The sequence below is a fragment of the Crocodylus siamensis genome, chromosome 3 (genome assembly GCF_052110815.1).
Source record: "Crocodylus siamensis isolate JL-2025a chromosome 3, ASM5211081v1, whole genome shotgun sequence".
NCBI classification, from domain to species: Eukaryota; Metazoa; Chordata; order Crocodylia; family Crocodylidae; genus Crocodylus; species Crocodylus siamensis.
In genome coordinates, this window is record NC_143397.1 from 256,313,030 (window position 1) to 256,335,501 (window position 22,472).

General features: G+C 48.5%; 1 protein-coding gene across 11 annotated transcripts in view; it reads right to left on the reverse strand.

Annotated features, from left to right (window-relative positions):
• The window catches only part of TSNARE1 (t-SNARE domain containing 1), a 791,067-nt gene that overhangs the window by 604,147 nt on the left and 164,448 nt on the right, over positions 1-22,472 (reverse strand). Inside the window, exon 1 of one of the 11 annotated variants that reach the window (XM_090040743.1) lies at positions 19,634-19,688. The exons of 9 other annotated variants lie outside the window; for them this stretch is intronic. The gene's annotated coding sequence lies outside the window, so the exon portion shown is untranslated. Of the gene's footprint in view, positions 1-18,745; positions 18,856-19,633; positions 19,689-22,472 lie in introns of those variants that run through there. One more of the 11 variants, XM_090040741.1, reaches the window with a different exon arrangement.

Below are 22,472 nucleotides of genomic sequence, written 5' to 3' on the forward strand. Positions count from 1 at the left end.
TAACTCAGATCATTGCACTGTATTTTATTTGCAGTCTTGACCTGCAGTCCTGTCCCGTGACATTACAAGAAAAGATGCAAACAGGTCTTCCCTCCTTCCTCCAAATCCCTGCTAAAAACCTCTCTCCCCAACCCTTACCGCACTTCTCTCTCCTAATTCCTCTCTGCATCATTCCAGCAGGAAAAACATGTTGGGATGCAGGAAAACTTTATGCTCTCTCACATTCATCAACTAGAAAAAAGGACACGGTACCCAAGGGACTGGACACAGATTCAAGGGTGGGACGCTTGGAGACCCGATCAGAGACCCACCCTCCTTGTTCAGTCCCACTTTAAACCAGTCCCGTAGCTGCTCTCTGCCTCAGTTTTGCCAACTGTAAAAGTTGCCTTTTTATTGTGCGTTCCCAGCAGAGAGATGAGGTAGTGTTTGTCCATTTTCTGGAAAATGTAAAGGACTACCCAAGTGAAAAGGCTTATGAGGAGGCTCGCTGTGGGCTGAGGTGCACGTTTCCATAAGGCAAACAAAACCGGCCGGACCCGAAGGAGGACCCAAGTCCTATTACCTCATTGATTCTCCAGTTCACCCCAGCTTCATTTACTTCCTCGCATGGTAACTCTAAAACAAACTTTTTGGACTTAGCCCAACCCTGAGTCAGAAAAGTGGGCAAAGTCTAGGAGTTTTCCCAATGATGCGGCAGAGGAACCATCTGCCTGAGAAAGGATCCAGAACCTGAAATCCTGAACTAGAAATAGTGCATAGGCATTGAGTGCCGGCAGGGGCAGGGAGCAGATACACTGCCATCGCCTCCGGTCAAACCATTTGCTCATATATCCAATAAAGGACCTAAAAGCTATGGAAAGATAGCTGTGGGGAGGGGAAGAAAGCCATCTAAACCTGATCCTTCTGTTAAATCCAGCATTTAGGGATGGGAAGGGCAGTGTCCAATCCTATGACAGGGTAGGAGGAGATTCTTGGGATGCCCCATACCAGACATGAAAAGCTGAGGATTTCAGTTTGTTCTTGAATCTTTTTGGGATTCATTTCTGTCCCCAGATCTGCCCAAGCATTTACCTGCAAAGTCCATGCCTCACCCAGCGCCCTACTATGGACACCGCCAAAGGCTGGAGTCACCTACGGAGAATCGATGGAAGTCATCAGGAAACGGTCTCGGTGGTGGACAGCTCACCAAAGAAGCAAGCTGAACTCGTGTAAAGAGGACTACGCACTCAAGTAGTCCTCAGTTGCTCAGTGTGCCTTATGCTTGGGCGAGGGGGGTGGACACGTGGTCTCTTCCGACTCTACAATCTATGAATCTATGATCAAAAGAGGCTAACGCAGCCCAAAAAGTGGATGGCAGTGACTAGCAAGGATGGGTGGTGGCCAATGTGTGCTGATGCAGCACTTCACAAGAGCACGCCCAAGGTCTGACGGATACCAGCAAAAGCAAAAAAACATGCCCATGCCTAGCCAATAGTCCCAGGGACAGCACAGACCTCCGCCGGAGAGAGCGAAGACCAGGAGACTGCCCAGCTCATCAACCCTGCTGACTCAATCCAGCTCCATTCTCCTGTCCTCTTCTACACAAGATTTCCATAAATTAGCATTCAACCCAAATCACTCTTGTGACTTATTGAGTGAAGCCTCACAGTTTTTCTCCTGAGCCTTATGATATGTAGTGCTCGCCTTACAAGCTTTAACCTCCAAGACCGTAAGAAATTCTCAGGACATGTTTTTAGTTCGTTACCTGTTGGGTATTATCTAGGCCTCGTGCTTCTGAAGAAAAGCTTGAAAAAGTAGTACCTCACGACTCAAAGCCAAAAGAAAAAAATGTGACAACACCAACAATCCTTATTCATTAAAAAAATACTATGAACTCTGGGGAGTTCAATCTGTGGTGTTGACAACACCGTTGCCTTGACCCACCAATGCTTACCGCTAGCTTTCCCCTTAATTAAAATGACAAATTCCACGTCCGTAAAGAAAACTGAAATCAAGTTATGGATTAAACTTATTGGCATGAGTATTCCAGTGCAGGTGGGTGGCAATTCTGGATCCCTCATGCCTCAGGAACGACAGGCTCTCAATAAAAGCTCCCTTTAACTGGCCACCTTAGAAGCACAGACTAGATCAAAAGAACTTCACGGTGGATACAGAATCGGTTGGATCATCACACTCAAGTAGTCCTCAATTGCTCAATGTCTAGCTGGGAGGAGATATCAAACGGGATTCCCCAGGAGTCTGCCCTGGGTCCTGTACTAGTCAACATCTTCATGAACGATTTGGATGATGGGACTGAGAGCACACTGAGCAAATCTGTGGATAACAACAAGTTGGGTGGAACTGCAGGCACTCCAGAGGGCAGGGCTAGGACCCAGAATGACCCGGACAGACAGGAAAAATGATCCACAACCAATGAGATGAGGTTCAAAGACGACAAGTGCAAGGTCCTGCACTTGGGATGGAAAAACGGCACGTACAAATACAAACTGGGGAATGACTGCAGTGGTTGCAGTGCTGCAGAGAAGGACCTGGGGACTACAGGGGACCACAGGCTGGACTGAGGCAATAGTATTAACAGGAGTGTCACTTGCAGACCAAGGGAAGTCGGTCTTCCGCTTTGTTCAGCACTGGTGAAGCCCCACCTACCGTCCTGTGTCCCGTTTTGGACCCCACACTTCAAGAAGGATGTGGACAGTTTAGAAATAGTCTAGCACAGGGCAACAGAAATGATTCAGGGCCTGGGAGGCAAGCTGCGTGAGGACAGGCTGAAAGAACTAGGGCTATCTAGCCCGCAGAAGAGAAGAGTGGGGGTGGGAGAGGATTTGATAACAGTCTTCAAATGCCTGAAGAACAATTATACAGCGGATGGAGATGAGCTTTTCTCTGTGGCTGTAGGGGACTGGACTAGAAGCAATGGCCTCAAGCTGCAGTAGGAGAAATTTAAGATGGGGATTAGGAAAAATTTTCTGACTACGAGACTAGTTAGGGCTTGGAACAGGTTATCTAGAGAAACTGGTAATTCTCTATGCTTTGAAACTTTCAAAAGCAGATTCAAGCATCCCAGCCAAGTATCCATCTAGTCAGCGATGATCCTGGTCTTGAGTGGGGGACTGGACTAGATGACCTCACAAGCAACCCATTTCCTTTACTGAAGAGGAGACTGAGGCATCTTGCTCATCATCTGTTATTACCTTGCTAGGGAAGAGCTTTCCAGGCTTTCGAACAGACAAGGGTGTATAACCCAGCAGGGTTCAAACAGGTGATAAGATGTAACGCTGTTTCTCATTAAGGGCACGTTTTTCAGACCAAAATATGTATTTAGAGTGGCAGCACTGTAAAATCTTGACCCAAATATCCATGTCTCAGTTTCCCCATGCTTAAAATGGAGAGAACAAACTTGACCTCTTTTGCTGGGGTCAAGCAGCACACTAAACTCCTTTGCAGCACACTAAACTGATGCGTCCTGCAAACCCCTAGCTAAACTGAATACATATTTGCAAAAATCACATAGCATTTCCATGTGCCTTTCATCAGTGCTCCCCTAGCTCGAAAGAAAGAAAGAATGAAAGAAAGCAAGCTATGTTGTTCAGCCATAATACCTGGAAAAAAACTTCTTGAAAAGCAGTCCCCCTCTCTCTCCTTTTCCTTGGAGATCTCGAATTTATGAACAAGCTCTATTGTTAGAGCATTTTTTTTTTTAAATCAATGGTTTTAACACTGAGTTGGTATAACTGCACAAATGCCCGAAGCGCTCCTGGAGCTGCCTTCGTACGTGTGTCAGAGGTCAATCAGAATAGCTGTAGGGGATGAATTTTCTTTTTCAGATTCTGGCTTTGAGCTAATTTATGCTCCTTTGGATCTTCTGTGATGTCTGTAACATTAACATCCTGTTCTCCTGTGGTTTTGTAAAAGTTAAGTGGAGGAAGCAATGTTTAAAGGCTTAAAATCACTTGCAGCAAAAGTATAGTTGTCCACAACTAGTGCCCTAGGTACAGAGTGAGAATACAGCCAGACATGACCGCATCTTCTCCCCTACTTTGGTCACAAAGGAAGTTTTGGCGCAGGTGAAAAGTACTTGGGGGTAAAGGTCTTTCATGCATCAGCCTCAAAGTTCATTACAATACAAAACACCCCAGCACAGCTCTGTGAAGGTGCTTTACTTGTAGTTTCATAGTTTCATAGCCGCTAGGGTTGGAAAGGACCTCAATAGATCATCGAGCCCGACCCCCTGTCCTGGGCAGGAAAGCGCTGGGGTCAGACGACCCCAGCCAGGTGCATGTCCAGCCTCCGCTTAAAGACCCCCAGGGTAGGGGAGAGCACCACCTCCCTTGGGAGCCCATTCCAGATTTAGGCAACCCTCACTGCAAACTTCTTCCTGATGTCTAACCTAAATTTGCTCACCATCAGTTCGTGGCCATTGTCCCTAGTGACACCACAGAGCATCTCCTATTCCTCGCTATCCCCCGTTCCCCCACCCCGATGAATTTATAAATGGCCACAAGATCCCCTCTCAGCCTTCTCTTGCGGAGGCTGAAGAGATCCAGGGCCCTCAGTCTCTCCTCGCAGGCCCCCAACCATACGAGTGGCCTCATCTGGACCCTCTCGAGGTTGTCCACATCCCTCTTGAAGTGTGGTGCCCAGACAGCATGATAGTGTGCGGTTAGCTTTACTGATCACTTCATCACATATTCATCCTGGAGTCAGCTATGACTCCGAGATCCCTTTACGCCACTGTGCTGCTGAGACGGTCATCCCTGCGCCTGTAAGCGTGTTGGTGATTCCTTCTCCCCAGGTGCAGCACCGTGCACTTGTCTTTGCTGAACTGCATCCTATTCCTCTCTGCCCACTTTCCCAACTTATCCAGGTCCACCTGGACTTGATCCCTTCCCACTACTGTATTAACTTTACCCCGTAATTTCATGTTGTCTGCTGGATGACATTTGGACAAGGGGCTTTCCACGCTGTCATCTAAGTTGCTGATGAACACACTGAATAGCACAGGTCCCAGGACTGAGCCTCGGGGGACCCCGCTGCCCGCATCTTTCCAGGCTGACATCGACCCGTCCGCCACCGCTCTCTGGCACCGACACGTAAGCCAATTTGCCACCCACTTGACAGTATAATCATCCACATCACAGCCGCTTAGTCTGTTTATGAGCATAGGATGCAATACTGTGTCGAAGCCCTTCTTAAAATCCAAGTAGATGACCTCTACCTCGATTCCCACGTCTAAGCATGTAGTGACCTGGTCATAGAAAGAAACACGGTTAGTCAGGCAGGATCGACCTGCTATGAACCCGTGCTGGTTGCCCTTCAGCATTATGTTTCTTGCTGGACTCCCACAAACGTGGTCCTTGATAATTTTTTCAAAGGTTTTCCCAAGGATAGAGGTGAGACTAACCAGCCTATAATTACCCGGATGCTCCTTCCTCCCCTTCTTGAAAATAGGGACCACGCTGGCCCTTTTCCAGTCCTCAGGGACCTCACCCGAGCACCACGAGTGCTCGAACAGCCGTGCCAGCGGCTCTGCTATGACACTGGCCAATTCCTTCAGCACCCGTGGATGAAAATCGTCCGGGCCTGCTGACTCAAACACATCCAGCCCCTCCAAGTCTCCCATTACTAGGCCGAAGCTGACCATTGGTGAGCCGGTGTGCCTCCTGTGCCTGTCTATAATGCAACTGGGAGGTTCATCTTGATCCGTGTTCAGGAATACAGAGGCAAGAAACTCATTGAAGAGCTCAGCCTTGTCCTTTCTATCTGTCACCAATTGCCCTATCCTGTCTTGCAGGGGTCCTATGTGACCCTGCACCTTCTTTTTGCTCCCTATATACCTGAAGGACTTCTTGTTGCCTTTAATTTTTGTTTCCAACCCGAGTTGCATTGCTGCTTTGGCCTGTCTAACTCCCTCCGTGCATGTGCGAGCCAAGAAGGTATACTCCTCCTTGGCGCTACCCCTGCTTCAGCAGCCTGTATGCCTTTTTCTTTGCCCCTACAGGTTCCTGAATTTCCCTGTTCAGCCAAGAGGGTTTCTTGGCTCCTTTGCCCCCTTTTATGCATGGTGGGCTTGGCTCCTCCTGCACCTGAAGGGTTGCTCCCTCGAGGAACAGCCACCCTTCCTGCATACCATTTAGCCAATGCTCTTGATCTTCAGCGCCTCACTAACTAACCTCCTGAGCAGACACAAGTCAGCCTTTCTAAAGTCCAGCACTTCTGCCCTGCTGGTTACTTTTCCCACCCTATGCCAGATAGTGAATTCAATCAATTGATGGTACACAGATGTTTCTGCTCCATGACTGATCTTGCTTTTGGTTTCTCTCCCCAAAAGGATGGGTTATCATGATTTGTGTGTACATGTCTCCAAGCAGTAAGAACCTGGTACTGGCTACGGGGGACGACCTAATCGGCGACCTAGTGATCGATGGGTAGCTGGGTGACAGCGACCACGAGCTGATCACCTTCACCATCCGCCGTAAAGCTGGCAAGTCAGTCAGCAACACAGAAGTCCTTGATTTCAGAAAAGCCGACTTTGACAAGCTCAAGAGGCTTGTCGGTCAGGCCCTCAGGGACCATGACCCCAGGGAGAGGGGAGTTCAAGAAGAGTGGCTGCTTCTCAAGGAAGCGATCCTCAGTGCACAAGCTAAATCTATCCCAACACGGAGGAAAGGCAGCAAGAAGGCACAGCAGCCCCCCTGGCTCTCCAGAGACCTAACGGACCTCCTGCGGCTAAAAAGGAAAGCCTACAAAGGATGGAGGACGGGATTCACCTCCAAGGAGGATTACGCCGCGCTGGTCCGGTCCTGCAGGGACCAAACCAGGAAAGCCAAGGCTGCAACTGAACTCCAACTAGCTTCAGGCATCAAGGACAACAAAAAGTCCTTTTTCAGATATGTGGGGAGCCGGAGGAAAAGCAAGGGCAATGTTGGACCCCTGCTAAACCAGATGGGGCAACTGGCAACTGACGCCCAGGAAAAAGCCAACCTATTAAATAGGTACTTTGTGTCAGTCTTTCATCAGTCACACGGGACGCCCATGCCTGCTATGGGACAGGGAAATCTGGGTGAGGGGGATCCCCTACACTCCATAAATGCTGACCTCGTGAAGGAACACCTTGAGAAGCTGGATACCTTCAAGTCAGCCGGCCCTGACAACCTGCACCCCAGGGCACTCAAGGAGCTGGCAAGCGTCATAGCCCAGCCCCTGGCACGGGTCTTCGAGAGCTCCTGGCGCTCTGGTGTAGTGCCCGAAGACTGGAAGAAGGCCAATGTGGTGCCGATCTTCAAGAAAGGGAGGAGAGTGGATCCGGCTAACTACAGGCCCATTAGCCTGACTTCTATCCTGGAAGTCCTAGTTTCTATCCTAGAAAAGTTTATTAAGGAGGCCATCCTTGAGGGACTGGCCCAGGCTAACATCCTAAGGGATAGCCAGCACGGGTTTGTTGCGGGCAGGTCTTGTTTGACCAATCTCATTTCCTTCTATGACCAGGTGACCTATCACCTGGACAAGGGAGAAGAGGTTGATGTCATATATCTTGACTTCAAAAAAGCTTTTGATCTAGTACCCCATGATCATCTCTTGGCCAAACTGCCCAGTTGTGGCCTTGGCTCCACCATGATCCGCTGGCTGGGAAATTGGCTCCGTGGTCGGACCCAGAGCGTAGTAATTGTTGGAAGTCACTCATCATGGTGTCCTGTGACCAGTGGGGTCCCTCAAGGCTCTGTCCTTGGACCCATATTGTTCAACATCTTCATTAATGATGTGGACATTGGAGTCAGAAGTGGACTGGCCAAGTTTGCCAATGACGCCAAACTTTGAGGCAAAGCATCCACGCCAGAAGATAGGCGGGTGATCCAGCCTGACCCGGACAAGCTCAGCAAATGGGCAGACGAGAACCTGATAGTGTTTAACACCAAAAAATGCAAGGTTGTCCACCTTGGGAGGAAAAACCTGCAGCACCCTTATAGGCTCGGCAGTGCTACGTTGGTTAGCACTACAGAAGAAAGAGACTTGGGGGTCATCACTGACCACAAGATGAACATGAGCCTCCAATGCGACGCTGCAGCTAGTAAAGCGACCAAAATGCTGGCTTCCATCCATAGATGCTTCTCGAGCAAATCCCGAGACGTCATTCTCCCCTTGTACTCGGCCTTGGTGAGGCCGCAGCTGGAGTACTGCGGCCAGGTTTGGGCTCCACAATTCAAAAAGGACGTGGAGAAGCTTGAGAGAGTCCAGAGGAGAGCCATGCGCATGATCAGAGGTCAGGAAAACAGATCTTACGATGATAGGCTGAGAGCCATGGGGCTCTTTAGCCTGAAAAAGCGCAGGCTCAGGGGTGACCTGATGGCCACCTATAAGTTTATCAGGGGTGACCACCAGGATCTGGGGGAATGTCTGTTCACCAGAGCGCCCCAAGGGATGACGAGGTCGAACGGTCACAAACTCCTGCGAGACCATTTCAGGCTGGACATAAGGAAGAATTTCTTTCCTGTCCGAGCCCCCAAGGTTTGGAACAGTCTGCCAGCGGAGGTGGTTCAAGCACCTACACTGAACACCTTCAAGAGTAAATTGGATGCTTATCTTGCTGGGATCCTATGACCCCAGCTGACTTCCTGCCCTTTGGGCAGGGGGCTGGACTCGATGATCTCCCGAGGTCCCTTCCAGCCTTGATGTCTATGAAATCTATGAAGAAGCCCACTGCTTATGGCATCAACTGACACATGATAAAACAATAAGAGAAGGGGAGCGGCTGGGATGGGATTTTTAGAGCAAGACGCTCATACAAACCAACTTGGCTTTCAGGACTTTCTGGAGACAGAGAGAGTAATAAGGTGCTCAAGAAGAGCGCTGTGTCTCATAACTGGGAACAACTTGATTCAATGCACAGCACTGCGTTCAGGGCTGAGGCTAAGTTGCTGATGTGCAAATCAGCAAATCCCTGAGCCAGTCTGCGTGGAGCTCAACATAAAACCCAGCACAGGTTCTCTGGGAGAAGCTGTTTCTTTAGCTGCTGTACTGAGCAGCTGCGAAGCCTGGGGAGGCTCTTCCGAGAATATTTCTCCCTTTTTCTTCCCCAAGACTTTATCAGAGAAAAAGGTTCATGCTAGACAAGCAGCTGATTGTCTTTGATCTGTTCATTGTGGCTGTCCTTGCACAATCCTCAGAGGAAGCGCTGGCTGGCTATGATAAAAAGGCTAGGCACTTGAAGCCCCTTCAAGATATCGTGTCTTAAATGAGACATGAGCTGAGTGACTGCAGGTGTGTTATTACTGGAGCTTTTATTTGGATGCTACAGGCTAAGGCAGGTACTTCTGCAAATCTGGATCTGAAACTTCCTTTATTGCAAAGCCACAAACCCTTAACACAGATTGGCTGCATCTGCCCCAGTCTGGTTCTCGTTGGACAACTACAAAGATTTACCACTTGTTCATGGAAACACCCATAATGCCTTAAGTCCTTTCCCGACATTCAAGAGGCAACTCCTGTCCCAAGGAGCTGATTCAAGGATCAATCGAAAATTCTTTATCAACTTCCTTGGACTTCGCATCAGAGAGATGGGCAGAAATTATAGGAAGGAAAAAGCAGTTTGGTTTGATGGGGGCATTTTAATAAAGATCAGCGAGATTCACTGTGTGTAGGACAACGGGTGTGCATCCGACAGAGCGACTTCAGCTTACACAGGGAAGAGGCCACAAATGGAGCTATCACAAGCAGTCTTTTAAACTGGGAGTAGTACACAAGACAGCTGTACTTTCCTCATGCCAGTCCCAGTAGCATTGGAAATGCAGAGGGTTTTCTTCCGAGGCCCATGGATGGGTTTTTAGTGAACGTGTCCTCCCAATAATGGAAAACAAGACAGCAGGCAAACTCTGCCAGCTAAGTCCTCTAAGAGGGTGGGTCACTTCGATGGCTGCAACACTTCTTTGGGCTGTGCCTATGTTGTCTCGCGTGGCAATTTCTTGATTCGCAAACCCCAGTTCTGACTCTTTCAAATTCAAAGTAGCAAGAGAAGCCACTGACAGCTGTTAAATAGGCTCTTTGTTGGAGTTAGCATGGGATGGTAACACCGCAGCCCAGAAATGAGTAGCTTGGTGCTCAAGCAGGGCAGCATGGCACACATGAGTAAGCTGCACAAAGAGTTTAGTAACAAGGTCTCTCTGGGGACCAGTTTTTTTTCTCTCATGGGAGCAGTCGGGCCATAATCACGTGTTACTTAGATCAAGAGTCTTGGCAGAGGTGACAGCTTTTATTAGACCAACTAGATTTTTGGCAAAAAAATCCTGTAAAGCAGTGCTTTCTATTGATCATCTTCTTAGCCAGGTGTATCAAACTCATCTGGCCCCATGGGCTGGTCCACCAGCCAGATCAGACCCACGGACCCCTGTGCCCCCCGTACCGGATACAGCACACACAGCAGCAACGCAGATCCCAGATCGGCCAGAACAGGCACTGGGTGCAGCGTGGGTCCCACACTGGCTGGGTGCAGGCGTGTTACATACAGTGCAGATCCCAGATGTGTCAGAACAGCTGGCACATACAGCACGGATCCCAGGCCAGCCAAAGTGGACACTACAAGCGGCACATGTCCTGGGCCCTGCACACGCCATGCTGGTGTGGGTCAGCTCAGACCCAAGGGCAGCATCACGGGCTGGATCCGACTCCTGGGCCATATCTTTGACAGCCCTGTTTTAAGCCACATTAACTGGTGCAGCTCTAGAGCCTGGGAGGCTTGATAAAGGTGGAATAGCACCTTCACAATGGGTGCATGCAAGGCTTTATTAATTCATCTGGCTATGATGCAATGTCTTTTTTAATATAGATGCCTACATAATGGTTACGACAAAAATGTCTGGCTGCCAGGCAAAACCAGAAGGGAAAGAAATTAGAGTTTGGTACCTAAAAGTCTGTGCTACTGCTAAACTGAGTCAGTCCCTGGTTTCCCTGGTTTAACATGTGATTTTTTTTTTTTTTTTTTGCATTGACTTCTTCTATTTGCTATTTTGTGCCACTTGTCTGCTTTGGTTTTTCTTCTCTTTTTTCCTATGAGCCCTGCATGTGCAACAGTCTTAATCTATCAATACACTAAGCAAACACAGAAGTATTGCATATTTCAGTGAACAGCAAAATTAAATTTCAAGTCAGTTTAGAAATCCAAGCTTCATCTGCCTTTTCACTGGTTATGAATTATGAATATTAATGCAAGTTTGCTGTAAATGACCAAGGAGGAGGAAAGGAAGGAGTTGGGAACTCGGATCCGTAATTTGTGACTGTATAACTGGAGCAATGCTATTAACTGTGGATGATCCTCAGGCAGAAGTGAGCAGACGGAGACAGGGTGTTACACTTGTTCAAAATAAAAGGAGGAAGCAGCGTTTGTGCTTTGGCAGCAGATTTGGAGTGAGGAGCAAACTGCAAACACTGACAGCAGTTTGGAGTCCACGGAGAAATTTAAGACTCAAGGGCCGTGTCCAGATGAGCACAGCCATGTGGTACGTGGTGCTGCAGACATGTCTGTCATGCTACATACTGCACGTTCAGCTGTTCTCCGTGCTGCAAAGCAGCAGCATGGGCAGGGGGGTCAAAAAAATCCGTGCAAAAAAAAGGAAAAAAAGAAAAAAAAAGTGGAGTGGTGCACGTGGGGGTAGCGTGTGCCACCCAAAACCAGAGCCTGGCTGGCCGGAGTCACACTTTGGCTGCCAACCAGGCTCACCGCTGCTGCAGTCCCAGGAGGCTCCCAGAAAAGGATGCTGGGGTCAGTCTCCCCCACCCCACTCAGGGTAACCTGCCATGCACCAGAGGGCACGCTAGGGACAAGTTAGGGTTGCCAACCCTCCCGGATGGGCTGGGGATCTACCAGAATCGACATCGATCTCCCGGTGACTACTGAAAGCAACCCGAGATTTTAATAGGACATTAATAGGATAGTATATTGCATCGTGTTGGCAAAAAGAAAATCTCCTGGCATAGCTTCAGTCAGAGCTGGCAACCCTACGACAAGTAGCAGTGGCACAAGGTGTCCTGCTGCTTCTTGCCCCTGGGGAAACAAACCTCCACGCTTGTGTGGATGCAGCCGGAGGAGTCGGGAGACACCACACAGAAGAGTTTGTTACAGTAACACAGCACCAAACCCAAGTGTCCTGCCCCAACCACTAAACGATACCACGTGCACAAAACCCACCAGCTCCCATCCTGGCGAGACACTCGTGGCAAAAGGCAGGCTCGAGAGACAACTTGAGTACACATCTTGGTATGGATTCTCAACAGCGGTCCGGCTATGAACGCATCCCGGAGATGACAAAAGGAGAGGGAGTATGGGCTAGTGGAAAAACGTGGTAGTGAACTGAAGGACTTGGCGTGGTAGTCTGAGCTCCAGCAATGATTCACGGAGTCGTAAACAGCTTGCTCACTACCTTTGTTTCAGATTCCCAAGAATGAATGTAGAAAAGAACATGCCAGTATTTTATAAAGCAGTTCAAAGGCATGATGTTGGAAGAACCACCACCACCACCGTGGCTCGAAGCCCCAGTTCTACCCCGTAGCAAATGCAACAGACCCAGAGCAAAATGATGGCTATAACCCCCAAGAGCTTCCAACTGAGGTATGGAAGTAGACGACAAATAATACAGACTCATAGGAGAGCATAGGACTGCCACCATGAGACTCGGGATGCTGGGTTAGATGGACCTGTGGTCAGACTCGGAACGGCATTATCTCCTCAGATCATGGTAGGCATCACAGCAAAGGAGACTATTAAAGGAAAGATTGAAGGAAAACTTTCAGGTGGGTTTAAAGGTATTGACTGGGAGCGCCTCACAAAGCAGAAGAGCAACCAGGGGGAAGCCCAAAAGGTGTCTGAAAATTTAACACGAGGTGGGAGTAGACACAGGCACCGTGGGCCAACAGTAGGCAGGAGTCAACCTCTTAGCTCTCAAAGAGGTATGGGTAGACAGCAAGGAGCTTGGAAAGTTAAAACAAGTGGTCTCAATGTAAGAGAGAAGAGAAAACCAATGGATGGAGGCAGGAAGGTGGGGAACAGGACAGTTTGCAAATATTTAACACCATGTAAAAAAAGCAAACAAACAATGAGGGCACTCAATAGGCTTCAAAGGGATAGCAACTAGGAATAACAGGGGAAAAACTGAGCAATGATGAGCTAAACAGGTCCCACTCATGAGGAGGAGATCGTGAGACTGTGAAATAAGCTGTACCTCCCAACAGGTAATGCTGCTAGTGCTGCGAGTGCCTTCACTTGAGCTGCCTGAAGCTCTACGGAGGAAGAGGCAGAGAGGAGCAAGTGGACAAGGCGACCAAGACATCATTTGCATCTCTAATTTTTGAGAGGGCTCTTTCTTTCCCCTGGAGATAAAAAACAAACCAACCAAAACCCAACGATCCTCCCATGCTCAAAGAGCTGTCTGAACAATGCAGTAGCATCGCTGAGTAGCATTTACTCAAAAAGGACCCCTGCAACACAGGTCAGAAATGCTGCATCCAACTTATAGCCAGTGATCTTTCAAATACAAAAATCCATCCTAGAAGACAGAGGCGAGTGAGCTTGTATATACCGACACCCTCTTCTGGACAGACTCATATCTACATCCATGCATCTCCTCTCTGTCATCTGTACTCCTACGTGTACTCTTCCTCACCCAGCGTTTTAGCAATCTCAGATCACAAAGAAACCTTTCTCTAGTGGATTTCTTTAAATTAATGTATTGCGTGCCCTCCACTAAAAACCCACGTGGTCACTGCATCTACAGTATTGAAGTTAAAAAGAAAAAACACAGAAAACATGCCATGGAGCAGTTCAGAGCCCTCACCCATGCATTTGAAGTGAGCACAGCCATGCAGCAAAGGTACAAATACTGGGCATACCTTCCAAATCAGAGGAAACGGTCTGTTCTAGGGTGGGCAGAGACCTGCCTGTTAAACAGAGACTCATCCCTACAACCAAACACAGCCCGAACGTAGACCGGCTGATGAATTCAGCTCTGCTCAGTACACCATTCATTAAATTGTTTTGTACCACCGCACCTAAGTCGATCTCTAAGTGAAAGATGGCTTTGACCACCTTCATTTTAAAATTTTTCCCATTCAATTTTTTATAAAAACTCATCCCCCCCGCCCAACTCAGTTGGTCTAATACACGATATCACATCCATCCAAAGAACCTTGCCCACCTGAATTTTTTTCAAGTATTTTTGTGGCCCTCCTGTAGCAAAAGCAAGTGCTTCCGCTTCACATTGGACATGAATGAAACTATTTCAAACAAATTCGATGCTGTGAACAGGAAACCATTTCTGCAACACAAAAATTATTTAAAAACCAAGCCGTTCTTTGAAGAAGTTCTTCCATTTATCGCAATGCCCTGAAATGCGTATGCACGGTATAGTTTGGCCAAACTACAGGCAAAATGGGTGCACAAATATCTGCAGTTATTGGAATGGTGCCACGACAGTGAAGGAATAAAAACTATAAAGCCAGTCCAGGAAATTGTAACAGGGAGAAAATAAAGTAATTACAAGGTTAAATTCGTCCCTATGTTACAGAGCTGCTGTGACGGCAGCCTAGCTCTATAGGGGAGGATAAACGATATACCGAGAGACCGTGCTTTCCTGCTGTCTTAGCTATGCTATGTCCCTGGATAACGCCAGCTGAATAGTAGAGCCCACTTGTCTTGGCAGAGCTGCATCCAAGTGTGTGCAAGCGGGAGGGAGGGGGAATAGCCGGCCTAGCTACACTGATAGCAGGTGCGGTCTTTTCACACCCTGTACCAGACGTAAACCTGCCACCAAAACATTGCAGCGCAGATCACCCCTCAGATGAATGAATGAGCCACAGATCGACCCGACGATGGAACAGCCCAGCAATTAAGCCATGAATTCCACCATGCAGCAGGGAGTACACAAGAGGCGTAGAAAACAATCCCGTATCAGCAAGGGGCGAGGGGACTAGATGCCAAGACTGGGTTCGTTAGATTCTGCACGTGCAGAAGAGTGCGCGGCAGACGGCTGCTGCAATTCGAATACAACACAGGGCTTAGTCTGTCTGTCTGTCCGTAACGCTTTGGGGGCAACTGCACGTGCCACAAGAGGGCCAGCGGCAACTGGCTGCGGGGGCTCTGCCGACTCGGGCGGGGAGGGAGCCACCACCGCTTCAGGCAGGGAGCTAGGAACCCCGCTGCACCACGGGAGGAGGAGGAGGCGGCAGAGGCTGGCGGGTGTACAAGGAGGGAGGGAGCCGCCACTGCCGATGGAGGGAAGCCCTGCTGCTCCGTGGCAGGAGGCGGGCGAGCAAGCGGCAGGGAAGGAGCCGCTGCCACCGCTGCCCTGGGTGCAGAGAAGCACTGCTGCTCCGCAAGAGGAGGCGGAGGGGGAGGAAGGAGCTGCTGCACTGGAGGCTGGAGACTGGAGGAGGGACTGTTTCCATGGCCGACCCCGAAGGATGAGCGTGGAGCAGGGTGGCAGGGGAGGAGGAGGAGCATACACACACTCCCATAAACACTGTCATTCATGACCGGCACAGGTAGCACAGTACAAAAGCAAAGACTTCATCACAACTCGAGCACTTATGGGCAAGACTAAGAACGTGACACGCCGGAGGCCTGCAGGAAGGACCCATCCAGGTAAACCGTTGATGTCAAAAGAGCTGCTCTTTCAAGGAGTTCCCAGTGGAAATGGAGAGGACTTCTGACAACAAAAGGCGACCTACAGCAGTGAGAACTGCACCTCTCCCATCAGACCTCCAGTGATGGTAGTCTATTTGTGTGTGCATACGTCCACGTTTCAGGGATGTGTTTAGTAGCCATGTTGGTCCGAGACAAAAAAAAAAAGACCAACACAGCTACCAAATACATCCCTGAAACATGGAAGATGCTGAATTTTAGCTGATTTTGGATTTTAAACTTTATTGCAGAACAAGAAAGGTCTTTAAACCCCCCTGCTTGCCATTGGACACGTCCAGGGAAGGAGTCCTACCTGATCTACACAACAAAGAGCAACCTAGGAGAACTCATAGAGTCACTCTCACGGACCCAGAGGGACAGACTTTCCATCTCCAGCTCCCAGCAAAAATGAAGTTTATTTCCTACCAGTGGGCACTTTTTACCATCGTTAATTTTCCCAGCACCTGAAGAAAGGCATTTGAACCTGAAAGCTTGCAGAAAAATAGATTTTTTTTTTCAATTTCCTAGTTGGTCTAATAAAAGGTATCGCTTCTGCACCAAGAATTCTAGATTTATGCCCACGTTCATGCGGAAGGAGATGTACTGACAAGGGAAACCGTGGCGCTCACACCATGCCAGGAAAACCATCCCTGTCCGTCCTGCAAGGCAGTCACGGGACAGGAGCAGGTTGTCCACTACAACAATTATTAGTGCTTCACTGCAGCTGGTTTCCAGAGTTTGTAGTTCGTTTTGTAAGCTGCAGGCTTATGCACCAATTTTCCTGTTGATACGCCCTACAGAAGGGGTGTCGAACTCATCTAGCCATGTAGGCCGGATAAGTAACGTGGGGCTGGATCAGACCCATGCACCAAGAGGCCCACAAAACCCAGACCACCTTCCACTCCATGCCAGATCCAACATCCACGGCATCCGCTCCAGCCACAACCAGAGTGGGGAAGATAGGCTCCACATGCAGTGTGGATCCCAAACCAGCCAGAGCAGGGACCACACTACATGTGGCACCCATCCCAAGCTACGTTTTGCTGCACATGGTGCCCCCAGAAACTGGTTGAGACTGCACCGCACATGGAGACTGCTTAATTTTGTCCAGGGCCTGCTCCGAGTTGATGCCTATAAGGCACCACACGTAGCATAGGTCTTGGACCAGCTGAGGCGGGAGCACATGTGGTGGGGTTCCCGGAGCAACTGGAACTACCACTGCATGTGACTCATGTCCCTGGCTCTGCCCTGGGGCCAGTCCTTCAGGCCAAGGGGCAGCACCGGAGCTCAGGATAAAATCCTAGTGGAGACAAAGCACTGGTAGTGTTCACTTTGACAGAGCTAGTCAAGATCAACCCCAAATAAGAGGAGGGTTTACATGCGATGTAGCTACATCCAGGTGAAAACTTGTTGCAAGTTATCTCCCCCAGGATTTTATACTGAGACCCTTGTCTACGTAAAGCAAACCGATTCACCAAAAACGCCACCCCTTTTGCTGTGCAAATGAAGTTTTGGGCCAAAAGTGCATTGGCAAACAGTTAGCTCTTCCTACCGGCTTCCACATAAAGAGACCCAAGAGCATGCAGGAAAGCTAAACAGGAAGGTATGAAAAGGGACACTTGTGAAAAATGATTTGGTCCTGAACCTGCAGCTTTTCTGCAAGTTAAATGGATTCTAACATTTCAACTCACAAGATTTATTAAAACCTGTTGAAACCACCCTCCCCACCCATTTTTGTTTGTTTAAAGGACTTGGAGAAGGAAGGGGGAAATTGTGTATTTAGTGTAAAAGAGATGGGGAATCAAAAATCAAGCAGGGATTGTACGGCTCCAGAGACCAAGCCTAAATTTACAGAAGAGCTTAGCACGGTAACAGTTCAGACTGACTTTACTTGATACTGGGAGCTCTTCGGCATCTCCAAGACGGATGGCAATAAGGAGAGCAGCGCTTGGGCATCACTAGCCAGACAGATTTTGGAGGCAGCTCAGGGCACTGGGCTTGAATTCAATATATGGGTCTTACTCCAGCTCTGCCAGCCACCTGCTCTGTGCTTTTGAACGCATCTCTCCCCTTCTCCGTGCCTCTGCATCCCTTCTCATGGTTTTGCCTATCTTGCCTCTTTCACAGCAAGGGTGGTCTCTTGCTGTGTGCTGACAACAGAAACCGCAAAGGGGCCTTGAGGGTGCTATCAGAATATACTAGTGCCTTCTGAATTGATTAAGTAACTAAGAGTCATGGGTTAAAAGAAAATAATACAGAGCAGACTCCGGCAGTAGGAAGGGGGACATCACTTGTGTCGAAGGGATTGCTTGGGGATGTGCGAGAGCCGGCGCAACCCTAGAAGAGATGTATGGTCTAAGAAAGAGAGCATGACCTTAAACCCCCAAAGCAACATCCTCATATAGAAGGAAGAGGTGCAAAACCAGGAGAAGGACATGAGAAACCTTGGGGTTAAAGCAAAGTCTTCTTCTCACACTTCAGTGCACGTTAGCCCGGCCACAGAAGACTCTGGAGCAATGCAGAAGAAATGCCAACTTGCCCTCCAAGGGAGGGAGGAGAATGCCTTTGCAGCCACAAGGTAAAGGAGGGGAGTCGGCATTGGTGATGGTGAAAATAACAGTCCGGTCCTCAAAATCCTCAAGACGAATGCCGCAGGGGACCCACACCGGGTAATTTTGAACAGTGCATTTGCTAAGAGTAACTCATGTTAGCAGCTATCTGAAGGCAGCATTACCCATTCAACACACAGCCCGGGAGTACGGGAGCTGCCCACATACCCCAGGTTCCCTTTAGAAAAATGTGCCTGTTCTCCTCTCTCTCAGCACTGGGCTTTGCATCCTCCGCTGCATCCACCGTTTTATTTTTCCCTGACCTGGTATAAGATCATGTTTCTATAAAACCACAGGAAATGGAAGTCAGAAGCCAGCAAACTCCCAGTGCAGGGAAAGGCTGAGGAAGAGCCCCTCAGCGTACGTGCACATGCAACTCAAATAAAAACCCCAGCATAAGCCTGGCTTACTCGGGATAGGGGAGGGAAAGTACAAGCATATTCAGTATTCTTATACCTCAAAGGCAACAGCATACCTGTCCGACTAGACGAGGCTTACAGCTTGCTCTTGTCAAGGGGGAAAACACCAGCTTCCAACAGGCTGCCTCTAGCAGGAAAGTTTTCTTTCGCAATTGCGTGGCTTGGGACCTTGCCAATGCTAAGCTGCCCATGCAGAATGGATAACATGCTAACAGCTGCCCTGTGCCTCCAGCCACAGCTGCAACTCGCCACGATTTCTTCTCGGCAGCAGTCTCGTCCCTCGCTCTGTAGCGACCACATCACGCACTGTTTCACTTGGTAATAGCATGTGTCGGGATGTTATGGTTGGGATCTGCCGCAAATCACCCAATTGGTAAAAGGGCAGACGAGGCATTTTTCAAGCAGATAACAAGACTGTCTAAAATGCAAGAGCTGGTACTAATTGGAGATTTTAAATTCCCTGATATCTGCAGAAAGAAAATACAGTGAAAAACAAACTGCCCAGCAAGTTCTTAACAGAAGTAAAGGACAATACACTATTTGAGAAAGTTGAGGCAACAGCTCAAGGACCATGCATCTAGGATCTTTTTTTTCTGACAAACAAAGATGACTGGGTTGCAAACAAGGTAACGGTGGGAAAGCTGAACAAAAGAATATAATATAAGGACACGAGATCACAGCAAGCAGAGAGCTGAGAAGGTGAACAAACTAAGTAGAAAGAATTTTAAATCAGTGAGCTTGATGAAATTCAGTCTTAAGAAACTGAAACTACTAGTTAAGGAAATATTGATATCACTGCCGACATTGGAAAAATTCTGGATGTCAGGCAAAACCCCAGACAGCTGGAGAGGGGGTAACACTGCACCCATCTTTAAAAAGGATAGACCCAAGGAATTAGAGACTGGGGGCTTGATAAAATTAGCATTAATGGCTATCATACTCACAAGCGAAGACTGATTCCACACTGGCACGAGGCCTCAAGTGGGGTGTCCAGCAGAGCTGCTGTAGGTCCAAGACAATTTCACATTTCTACCTAGGATTTGAATGCCAAGAGAGAACAAGCATGCTGACCAAATTTGCAGGTGACACAAAACTGGGTTGCTAACACTTTGGAGAACAGGAATAAAATGTAAAGCAATCTGGATAACATGGAAAACAGGGATATAGAGACCAGAGGTGTAAGAAAGCAGCTGGGAGGTAGGACACATGGAGGAAGTGGTGATTTTTGATTGCAGCTATGCCACCAGCATCTTAGTTTTGTGCACATCCCAAGTCAGCACCCAGGGCTGCTGCTGTCCCAGTTATGGACCACACAATGAAATTCAAGAGACAAATGTTAAGATGCTACATATAGGAAAGGAAAAAACCAAACCAAACCAAAAAAACCCAGAAGCACAATACAGAAAGGAAGATAACAGGGTTGGCAGTCACATGGGTGGGAAAGATCTGCAGTTTTCAAAGCATCACAAACTCAAGGCGAGTCAGCAGTGTGATGCTGCTTTACAAAAGCCAACAAAAAAACCAAGTAAATTTGGGGTTGCATTAACAAAGCACTGTATGCAAGACACAGGTAGTAATAATGGCATGCTCCTCAGCACTGTTAGGCATCAACTGGAGCCATGACTGTATACACGCATGAGCACCACAATTTAAGAAACACAGAGAGAAAGCAGACACAGCAGAAAAGCGAGTGACAAAGATGATCAAGGGCTCAGAAAGCAAACTGGGAAAAAAAGCTTGTGGAGCTAGGGATATTTCTATCTGGAGGAAGGAAGATTTAGTGGGGACGTGAAAGTTGTTTCCGAAGATTTGAAACCTGCCATAAATAAGAGTGAGAAACATTGTTCTTCCTTCCCACAGAAGGCAGGGCAGGAGGCAATGGGTTTAGTAGCAAAGAAACCCATGAAATCTCAGAAGACACTTCCTCACAGTGATGAGGGCCTTGGCCCGTGGTAATGCTGGCTGGCTCCTGGAGCTCCTGGAGCTCTTAACACCTGGGCTGTCCGCACAGCAACACCTGAAATGAGGTTTAAGCGCTCCTTCGGGCAGCTCAAAGTGATGCCCCTCCAGGGCAGCAGTCTCTGATCTGCGTTACAGAAGGGTGGCCACTCTAGGCTGTACCTTAGTGGAAACCCCACCTCCCCCTCCCTTGCTGTCCCAGATCAGGCCCACTGCCAACCCCAGCACCCCAGGTCCCCACTCGCTGCCCCCTTGCTCCCCCACCGCCCCGCCACTTACTTGTGGCTGCCTGCAGTGTCTGTCCTGGGGCACCAGGCAGAGAAGGGTTAACCGTCTGCCCACCTGTGGTTATTAGTACTGCTCTCCGGACAGGCCCAGCCAGGGCTGCAGGAGCGGGGCAGGTGGGAACACCACGGGAGCCCTGGAGGGGCAGGGGGAGAAGCCTGGAATGGGAGAGGGGGGATACCTCCCGCTCACTGCGCCAAGCCTGCAATGCTAGCGCTAACACCGGTCAAAATGCGTGCGGCTGACTGTGCAACGTATCACAAGGCCCTCGAGGGCCTTTCTAACGCGGCACACTTAGCACGTGTTATACTGACATCATCGGAAACACGACTCAAAGTTTTCTGAGCAGTTGCTCACCAGTGCTTAGGACGATCTCAACACAGATATGCATATGCACCTGTCTTGAACCCCCTCTAACCCAACCCAAGGGCTGAAACCGAAAATCAGCTGGAATCACGGGTGCTGGTCCCGTGCCGAGCTTTGGGACGCTGCTACTGCTCACCTGTCATCGTATCTCCTGGGTAGACCCTTGTGCTGGATTATACGGCCTCACGTGCTGGATACGATTTGCAAGCCAGTGGTTACACAGCACTGTTTTAAAATAGGTGCAAAACCCCTATTAGCAGTTCTAACCCCTGGAAACGAGAGCTGCCTCAATGGACAAGGGCAGGGGCGAGCACCGCTGAGCACGGTGGTCTATTTGTTGGCCAGGCACAAAGGCAACAAGTAGCTCTGCCCAAAATGTTTGGCCTTTGGGCCTCAGTTTCCCTATCTAAAAAGGGAACAGGACTGTTTGCATCTTTTGCAATGCTGCTGCAAGTCAAAGCAGGTGTAAAACCACAAGCGACGATGCAAGCTCCGGAGAAGAATCAGACTGATGTTTCACTGCCTGCTAAGCTGGATTTTTTTGCAAGTGCCCAGGTAAAGTACTCAGGTTAGACAGCCTTGTGCGCTGTGTCTAAAACGAAAGTAACACTCACAATCCATAAAACACTAGATGTTATTCCACATCCAGCTCATCCAATCTCTCTGCGCTCTCCTCCTCCCTCCCCCTTCTTTTGTTCTGGTGAATTAATTCTATGGCTAGGACAGGATTTTAGATTTGATGGATTATTTTGCCTCCTGTTTTGCACTTTTAAACATGGGATTTTGTTATTGTTATTTGAAAACTGTTACAGGATTTTTAAAAAAAAAAAAAAAAAAAAAAAGCATCCCTGCCATTTTAAAACATGCATGCATACATACATATTGAGTAACCGAGTTGGGATATGGACCCAAGAAAAAACCCTTTGCTATTTGAATATCTTATTCCACCTTTTGCTTGGATTATATTTAATACGTGGGAAGATATCCAAATCTATACAGACAAAAAAAAAATCATAATAATCCAGGAGAATTACAGCTACACGATGCCAGCACTGAAAAAAATAAGTGTTTTGAGCGGAAAATGAAACTGAAAACTCAAAGCTAAAATGAAAAGCGTGAAATAGCATGTACAGCAAAGTGAAAGAGCAGAGAAAGAAATGGTGAATAAAGGGG